This window comes from Tachysurus vachellii, chromosome 8 (assembly GCF_030014155.1).
Source record: "Tachysurus vachellii isolate PV-2020 chromosome 8, HZAU_Pvac_v1, whole genome shotgun sequence".
Classification (NCBI taxonomy): Eukaryota; Metazoa; Chordata; class Actinopteri; order Siluriformes; family Bagridae; genus Tachysurus; species Tachysurus vachellii.
In genome coordinates, this window is record NC_083467.1 from 10,447,337 (window position 1) to 10,457,539 (window position 10,203).

Consider the following 10,203-nt stretch of genomic DNA (forward strand, 5'->3'; position numbering starts at 1 on the left):
CCCTCCTTTTCTTGGCGTCAGAGGACAGGATTTTTTCCTTACAAACTTGAATAATGTGCTTGATTTGTCTCTTAAATGTTCGCCTGCCGTCCCTAGGGGATTCTAATGCGACTACTGGGGTGGAAAGAGTGACTGGTATCCTGAGGGAATATCTGATGCCTGTCATCACAGCGCAGGTGGAACATAGGGACAGACGGTTTAAAGGAATCACAGAAAAAAAAAGAAGCAAGAAAATGGAATTCAAACTTGAGGATATGTGTTTTCTAAAGCAGAGTGTTTGGATTTTAACAACTAATGGAACTACTTGATGAACAAGATGAAAAACAGTTGCTAACATCTTTTTCTTTCTTTCGGCTTTTTCAAGTCAGTGGAATTATGTCTTGTCAAAATTCCTGTATTGTTCACATAAGAAGGTGCTTGAGGAAACCGAGTAGAATCCCAACTCAGGAAATGACACTTCTTTGTATCTTCTGACATTACTCCTGAGACTGATATCATCTGCATTTGACTTTTTTTTTAAACAATACCAACAGCTGATATGGAGTAATTTATTCTTAGTTGTGGGTTCTGTTGACAAGCCAGCTACTAATACATACATCAACTAAAGATGAAGGAAGCTTCTCAGGACCATTTCTGGGGTGGATATATTTTGTTTGAAAATAAATCTCATTTGGAGCTATGACATGTCATCAATAAATCAGCCAAGTAAGTGAGTGTGATTTGTTTTTCTGATAAAGGCTTATTCTGAGTATTTACTCATTGCAAAATGGACTGATTGTAATGGACATTTGCTAATAATTCTTGTGAACCATTCACTTTTTTTTATGGCGGTTTCTGTCAGTCGGTAACTGATAATATGTCTATATGACTGAGGTGGTCAGTTTTGAATCACAGAAATATTGTTTGCACGTTGTTCATAACCTACACCAGGGGTCGACAGGGACTACAACTGATTTTCCAGTTAAAAGAAATTTATTTTTCATGTGTTTTTACATACGAGTCAGGATTCTCAGACTGTACTGCTAAAGAAAAGAATTTTGTCATTTTGTAGTCAGAAGCCTGGCATAATTATCTTTCTGTTCATTTAGGATTGATTCAAATACTTGAATGCAGTTTAGTTAATGCTGGCTAAGATGTTCTAATAAACCTACAGACTCCACTTACTTCTTCTCAATGTGTCGACCAGTCTTGAAGATGCTCTCCATGCTGAAAAATCCACTTTGGGCATTTTTAATGCTAGTAGTTATAATTTGGAAAGTCGGTCCTTTCAACAAGCACTAACCAGCTGCTGAAGATGATCTACTAGATTCCTTGCTGTAATCTTCTAATCTTCCTTTGGCAGATTATAGGTGGCCAAAGTGGATTACCTTAGTGTTGTGTAGCATTACACAAAACTTAAGTAAATCCTCAAGCATTTAATGCTTCTTTTGTCAAGTTAAAACAGGTAATATGGGAGTTAGAAAATAACTTACCAACCAGCAAAAACCCCTGCTGAAAAACTAACAATCAAACAACAGTAATCCTCCATAATTTTGTAATTGTTTTATTGGCTACAATGGGATTATATGTATTCTGTTGTCAGCATGTTATTAACAGTGCATACCATTAAGGATGATTAAAACACATTAAGCAACTTTGGCAACCATTAGGCTTTCTTTAAACATCTAGACCTATTATAAGTTTCTACAGTAGTTTCTTGAGGTTGATGATAAATATATAATGATGTGCACAAACACATTATAAAATGCATCATACCACAAACAAACTGAGTAATGGTTTTGCTGGAACAGCTCATGTTTTGTTATGGTATTTGTAGTGGGAAACGTTACAATTCCTATGAGATCTTTTTTTTCAGTATGTATTGTCTACCTGTTTAACCACAGTCCAGTGTTATTGCAGCTGATCAGACGGATTATTTAGATGGATTTATCAGGGCTCTGAAATTTCTTAAAAAGTGTCTTGTGAAAAAATAATCTGAAGGGGGTGTGTGTTATATTACACACTTGAGGCACAAAGCAGAAAATGAAAACTTGTTGTAGTGTTAACATTTGGACAGCAGAGGGCGGAGTTGTACTGGGGATATAACGTCGGGCAACTATTGCAAAAAAAAAACGCAGATATTCACAGACTGAGAAGTGATTAATTTGCAGCTTTTTTAAATAACATTTCTCATAACTACGAAATATGTGTGTTTCCCATATTTTCCTAACAATCTGACAGAAAGAAACGTTTAACAGTAACAAGTGAGTAACGGTACCACTAATCACTTCCTCTGCTATAAAGTTTACTTGGAGCACAGTGAACACTAGATGGCGCTCTTGAAACATTTTTTCCAGTTTTGGTACATACCAATAGGACAGTGCTGTTCATTTGAAGACGCTTTTGAACTCGTAGTAAAATAAAAGTGTAGCTAAAACTCACAGGCCATACTGATAACCCTCTGTGTTACAGCAAATCCATTTGCATTGGAAACATAGCAGTTGTCTTATGTAAACTTTTTTTTGTATCTTGTATACTTCATACCTTCTGCCTTTAAATGACTCGGTTCATTTTACATTTCCAGCATTTCCCTTATCCAGAGTTACTTACATTATCTAATATTTATACTATGAGATATTATAGGATTAAGGGCCTTGCTCAGGGGCTCAACAGTGGCAGCACGGTGGGATCAAACTCACAACCTTCCAGTTGGTAGCCCAACACCTTTACCACTAGGCTACCACTTGCCCTACGTTTTGGCTGATGCCACTGTGTAGATTTAAGTATGAATGAAGCTCATGGAGGTGACAAAATTCTGGTGATTGTCTTTGGCATATTGATTGCCTTTTTTTCATATAATAATAATTACAGTAATGTGAAAGATTTGCTTAAAAATGATTTGCTAAACTGTTGAGTGGGTTTGTTAGTTAAGGTTACTAAGCTTTCTGTAAATGATGCCTAAGAATGGGTTTAACATCGACTTTGTCTGCACTCTCACATTTACTGGGTTAAATATTAAATTAAATATGTCCTAACATTGGATAATATTCTATAGACACAATAACAGGTAAATCAATTTTAAATAATTAAAAAGCATTTAAAATAATTCAGGTAAATGCAAATTGCATACACTGTCCGAGAGGAAGAGAAGGCCAATCAGGAACACTTTCAGGAATTGAGTGTACTTTAAAAACATAAATAGCATTATCAGTTTTCACATAATCCATTGTCCTTGATTGTGTAAGAGTGTGTTTGAATTCTGTTTCTCTAGTTTAAGATGAGTAAGAGTAAAGCTCCTGTGGGTGTTCCTGCAACCAAGGTTATGTGCTTTGCTGTCCAGCTTCACCATTTCCTCGTTAGCTGAAGAAATGTTGTTATCATGCTCTACAACAAGTGGTGCTTGTATTACACCGTGCATGTGTGTAGAGATATAGAGAGCAGGGAAAACACTGAAATGTGCAGGACAGGGGTACTTCAAGACATGGGTTGGGAATCTGTGATGCACAGGAGTGCTGACTAGGCATCTAGAACAACCCTCTAAATAAGTTAATATCTGAGTTTAAGCTGTGCTTTAAATTTTTTTCTTGAGCTGTATCCATGATGACACCCCACCCTCCCCTTGCCCTTTCTCAGGCTCCGCCATTGAGTACTTGATTGACAGGTGCCCAGATGTCACCTTTAAGTAAGCATTCTTTATTCACCTCTTTGTCCACTTCCTTTCACTTTCCGTGTCTACTGGAGGACCTCGGACCAATCATGTGTTTTAGTGTGTGTTCGTGCCAGTCTTCTCTCTTTCACTTTATCTCTGACTTGATTACTTGCTTATTCATTTACTTATCCAGTGCTCTTTTAGAACTAATACACATTTCCAGCGACAGGCGCTCTCTATTGAGGCCAATGGCAGAGATGGCAGGCCATCAGTTTTAGCTTTAAGACTGTATTAATCCATCTGCGCAGCCTATAGAGTAGAGTGCTGTACCTGGTTTTCTGTCATATGAGGGCATCACAGCAGAGATTCAATCAGAGTAATGGTCAGAGTCTCACAGTGCATTTGTATCGATCTTTGAGACATTGTATTGGCTGCTTTAGTGAAAAGGAAATTGCGTGCTATTTTCTAGTCGTCACAGTCTATTTGTCATTTAGAATTTGGACATCCTGTTCTGTGGCCTGAATATGAATTTTAATTCTAGCTTTGTTTGTATGCTTGCTTGCATGCCAGTATCCATTTGTCTACTTAGGTATAATGCATATGTGCTCTAATGCATAGTCTGAAGAGTTTGGCTTGTTATTTAAAAATTCCTTCCTGTTCTTACTCTGAGCCTATTCAGCAGGGAAAAGCTGTACTTGGTGTTTTGAGATTCAGAATTTAAAATGTAATGGATGTGTGTGATACACTAAACTCACACAGGTGCTAAATCAAATCTAGGCTGGATCTTAGTTTCCAAACCACCTCCACCAAAGAAAGAAGCAGTCTACAATAAAATAAATACATTTTGTTTTCATTGTATTTTTTGCTCTGCGTTAAAGTAAAAGTCCTAACTGCAATGAAAGAAACTGTGACATTCAGCACAAACAAGCCCTTTTGTTGTGAATCATTATTAGGGTTATAAATTCATTTTATCTCTATTGCTGATAACCCATTCATGATCCGGCCATTAAGAATTTGATAGGCTAATTGAATAGAGATTGGCCTCACACTTTTGTAATAGACCATTATACATCAAGGGAGAAGGTGACAGCGATACAAAAGGTTGTGTTTTAGAACGAGACCCTTGCCCTTTCTTCCTTCGACTTTATAATAAGTTTTGCAGCTTTAACTGTGAGGGAGTGCTTCTCTTTTGCATCGATTGTCCCACTGCTATTCCCTTCTGTTCTCTTTCATAGGAAGAGAGAGTAATGGCTCTGTTGAGGGCCATGATACAGAGCCCTGACTCTTATCTTGATTCTTCATGTGCTGCTGGGCCACATGGACCATTAACCTCCATTGTTTTATCTAATTCTAGTGATTAGTGACAAGACCTACTGTCCTTGTGTGTTCGTGCGGGGCAGAGAGATTGCTGATCTTTTTTTTTTCTGTGAATTTTTTTCTGTGAGTTTTACTCAATATCGTAGCTGGTGTGTATTTCAAGGAAAATGTTGATGTTAGAATGCTTTAGTGAGAGCATCTAATGCTGATGTGTCTGTTACTGTCAATTGTAGTACATACCTATTTATAATTCATCTCATGATATTTTCATTTCAGTCTGCATTATATATTGTAATTTTTGGGGCTTTTTTAAATATTACAGAGCAACTCAAAACAGGAATTCTGAATAATTATGTATACGCATAATATGCCAAAATATTACTATATTACTGTTTCTTACAAGGACAGTCTGCAAGAGATCAAGAGGGGAACATCACTATTATTATTCCAGTACATTAATAATTGTGTTTTTTGCTATCATAATGTGTTCTCCTTTTCGGAAATAGTGTTAAAACTACTGAGAAGGGAAAAAATTAGATAGTATGAATTTTTTTTATGAATTTCATTTTGAAATGAAAAACTATTAGTTTATTTGAATAAATATTTTCTTTACGGTAAAATGTACTTCTGTGATCTGCTTTTTAATTGATTTTAAATAACAGAAAATTATTTATTTCTAATGATGCTGATGATTGTTGAAGCCAGTCAGTGGCTCTGATGAAGCTACCCACAGGGATTCATAGCTCCAAATCATGGTCCAAAGGTCCCAAGGTTTAACTTTTTACAATTTTGTGTAAACTCTGGAGACTGTTGTGTGTGAAAATCATAGGTCATCATTTTCTGAAATACTCAGACCCACCTGTCTAGTACCAATAACCACACCAGGGTTAAAGTCAAACCATTTCCCCATTCTGATGTTTAAAGTGAACATTAACTGAAGCTCATGAACTGTATCTGCATGATTTGTTGCATTTTGCTGCTGCTACACGATTGGCTGATTGGATATACGTGGTAAAGGTGTACCTTTACTGTGAACGCATTAAGAGTGGAGAAAGTCATAGTGATCGGAACTAAGGTTGATATATTTATAAAGCTGTGTTGCAATAGTCGCAAAGATTTGTATTTTTGATTTTTTCTAATGAATGCAAAATAAATACAAGCATTCAAAACCTACTTTTCAGTAACAGAGGTGCTGATATTACATGCTGTTTCGGTTGTCGTAAAACTAAGCCGTTCTTGACAATCCTCTGATGTGTCACAGTCAAAGACGTGAACAATTGAGTGTGTATGTTACCTTAAGTACAGTGAAACGAGGTGCTGCTGTATTTTAGTGAATGTGTTTTGTTCTGGTTTTCTGTAGAACATCCATATCACACCTTTACACACAAGCATATTTAGGACCTCACACACACACACACACGCACGCACACACACACACACACACACACACACACACATTATGCTACACTAATATTTATGTACTTTATCTGCAGTGGTGTTTTAGTGTGCTCTTGAGTGCTGAGTGTTGTTGACAGAGGGGGTGGAGGTGTGTGCTGCTATCACTCTACCTGTCAGAGAAAACACACACACACACACACAGCCCTGTCAGAGAGGATGCTCCAAGTCAGTAGTGCTACATGGAGAGGCTGGTAATGGCGTCTATTTCGGCAGAAGTGCTGCTCTTCTCAATTGAATGACACTTACAAATGTGTCATCACTGTCCCCAGGACACGGTCATCATGATTTACAGGATTTGGCTGTTTATTTGTTTTTGCATGGTCTAGTGGTTGTAAACTGGACATAACTTGAACCAGATGCTTTATTTAAAAATGTATGTTGTCGGTTTAGTTTTTTATAACACCTGCCTTCTATAGATCATATCATGATATCAGCAGCTACTGTAGATATCTGTTGCACTACCTGGCTTAAAGTTTATTCTCTCCATTCAGCAGTGTTCAAGTAGGCATTGCTAGGCATTTCTCTTTTTTGTGTATAGGTGGTATTCACTGGAGCTTGAAAACACATTTACAATTACCTCTATTATAGAACATAATCTAACCCTCAACCAAATGAAATCGAATTTTGAGGAGGCCTTAATTTGATTCAAGGTTTTTTTGTCCTTATTCTGGATCATATATTCTCTCTATTGTTTGTGCAGATGTAGTTATTTTCACTGGCCCTCAGTTTCTTTAAGTCAATCAAATTCAATTAGGTCGTTTAAGAAAATATGCCGTTTTATAAGAAGCTTTTTTCCGCTGTGCACTCCCTTTTTCTTTCCTCTCTCTGTTTCTTCTCTTGTATGTGTGTGTGTGTGTGTGTGTGTGTGTGTGTGTGTGTGTGTGTGTGTACACATGTGAATGGAGAAACACATCTGTTTGTATGTTTTTTGTATGTATGATATAGACGATTTTGGCAATTGCTGAAGTGAACTCATATTAGTTACCAGAGAATAGGCCAATTAAGACCTAGCAGGGAAAAAGCGGTGGTACAGGAAACCCACTGAATGTTCCATTGATTAGCAATGTTAGCTTAATGAAAGAGTCTCATAAGCTCATATGCCTCAGTCAGTAGGGGTTCACTCTCTACTCAACTACAAGAGGGCAAGGTTTGGGTGGCAATGTGGAGGTGAAACAGGCCAGTGATTGCATTTCCGTTGCCTCAAAGAAGTGAGGATGTCAGCCAGAAAAATTGAGCAGCGATTAACGGCAGAAACTTTTCCTGCTCCATGAACAAAAATTCCCGATTTACAGGAAACGGGAAGATTCACTTGACTGGAAGGTCTGAATGTGAGCTAATGTTGGCATGTGTTCGTTATTTATAAAGCTTAATGGATGGTGTGTGACATCAGTTCATATTCATTTTTATTCACAGAAACCCCCCATAGCTTTTTATTTATCCCAGCCTAAATTTTTGCAAATTGAAAAGTGATAGAGAAGCAGGCTTGTCTAATAAGCATTACTTATCATATTAATTAAAATCGGATGACACGATATGGCCGACAGCTGTGCGTTTTGATTTGTTGTGTTGCTAATGTGACACTCATTATACAGGTCATGGTAAGACAAAACCACCGGGGTAGCCATGGTAGCATGCAGATGCACAGACTGTGGCCTGCTACACAAATACAGGGGTCTCGCCTAAAACGGCCCATAATTACTCCCCACACTCCCGGACAGTAACCATGGAGAGGTGAACAGCATCTACAACCTCAGACATGGGACATGAATTCAAAGCTGTAATTGTTTTTAAAATAGAATTGGTTTTAGCCAGGCTTTTTAAAATGATGCCTATTTCTCATCAATAGCTTGTATTCATAGGCATTTAAATGAATACCTAACTCAAGATGTGTCTCTTTGTCTCCCCATCCACCCCTTCTTTCTCCCTCTCTCTCTAGGTCACTGTTATTCTGGAAGGTTTGCTGTTTATATAGAATAAAACAGTGTTCTGACCTCCAAGGTTACTGTATTGCCTGTACCACATGCTGCTTTATTCTGTCCTCGCTATTCAAAATAAATATTACAGAATTATTTCTGTGTGTATGATGGTTCTTTCTGTTGGTAGTTATGGGGGAGTATCACTCTTAGACTGAGTGAAAACTGAACGAGGACTGTGTGATCAGTCATTTCTGTCTCTGTGCTTTAAGCATGAACATCTCAGCGGCGTGCCTTCTAAAATGCACCATTCTGTAAAAAAAAACAAAAAAAAAACCTGACCTGCTTTCTTATATGTTATCCCTATATTTATCTATAATTCATTTTCTAAAATTAATTACAGCTGAATAAATGGAAAGCATGGGAAATACAGTTTTTGATGCTAAAAAAAAAACTAAGCTGCTTTGTAAGTAAAAAGAAATGTAAAAAGGCTGTAATGCACAAGTAAATACACATCTACATATTACAAATTACCCAAACATTTATTTGAGGCAGACAGATAACGGTGTAGCCTGTCATCTTTATTTGTATTTGTAAGAGAGAGAAAGATGGGCTGTGACAGGGACTTATGGAAATTTAGGAGACAGCCGAGAGGAGTGGGGTGAAATGCAGGGTCAGGTTTGGACGTCCCGAACGCTCACCCCAACACCAGAGGCCACGGAGAGCGGGGCGTCAGTGTGGTTGGGTCAGTGCAGAGGTGATCCAATTCCCCCCTTGGCGCAGCACTGCGAGATTGGGCTAGATTGTGTGCAGGTCCTTTTGAACCCACTCCATGCAAAGGTCAGCAAAATAAGATGAAGAATCATAACATGGTGAACAACGCTTGTGTACACTACACTACTGTCAATGTGCCTGTATTCAGAATAGTGTGAGTGTGTGTGTGTGTGTGTGTGTGTGTGTGTGTGTGTGTGTGTGTGTACGTGTGCCTGCTTGCTTGTGAGGTTTTGACGCCACATTACAGCTTCGGTGGCAGCAAATCTAAATGACATTGACAGGGCCAGACTGTAATTAGTGGTCTGATCGGAGCCCCTCTGAAAGCAATGCATTGTGGGACATTCCCTCTGACACTGAGCATTTACCAACAGCTGCCTGTCAATGTGATCTCTGTCTCTCCAAGAGAGGACACTTTAATTAGTTGGAATCCCAAGAGGAGCCTCTCATTTACAGTCATGGCCATCTTCATTTAAATCAGCTCTATCTCTCAATCCCACAACTCCCTCTTTTATCCATCTTTTCCCACCGTCACCTTCATATTGAATTCTGTTTTCCCCAACACACCTGTCTTTTCTTATCGGAAGTTAATTGTCTCTGCTTTCTTGTCCTCTGTACCCCCACTTACTCACTTCAGTGATCCCTGCCACTCTGTCCTTCATCCTTCTACACATACAGACCTTATTTCCTTATTACACTAGAGATTGTGTTCTACATCTTCCTCCTTTTTAATGGTTTGTCACTCAGCTTGTGGTCATGCTGATGTTTTTGTGTATGCTGGTGTATGTTTGTGGTTGAGACATTATGTTGTCCTCTTATACTGCTCTCTCTCTCTCTCTCTCTCTCCTCTCTCTCTCTCTTGTGTTCTCTGCCTGTCTGTCTGTCTATCTGTCAGCATTTGAGTTACAGCTCATGGGAGTGGTATTTGCATTGACCACATCTCTGTTCAAATGTAAGAAATACAGGTCATCCAGGGGTCAGCAGCCTTCTATCTTGTCTTTTAGAACTCATTATCTAGAACTACAAATCTTTAACTATAGAAAAGTGTCTTGCCCGTTTGGACCGATAATAAACACTTTCTGTAGCCTTGTCGAAATATGCTGTTGCCTTTGTCTC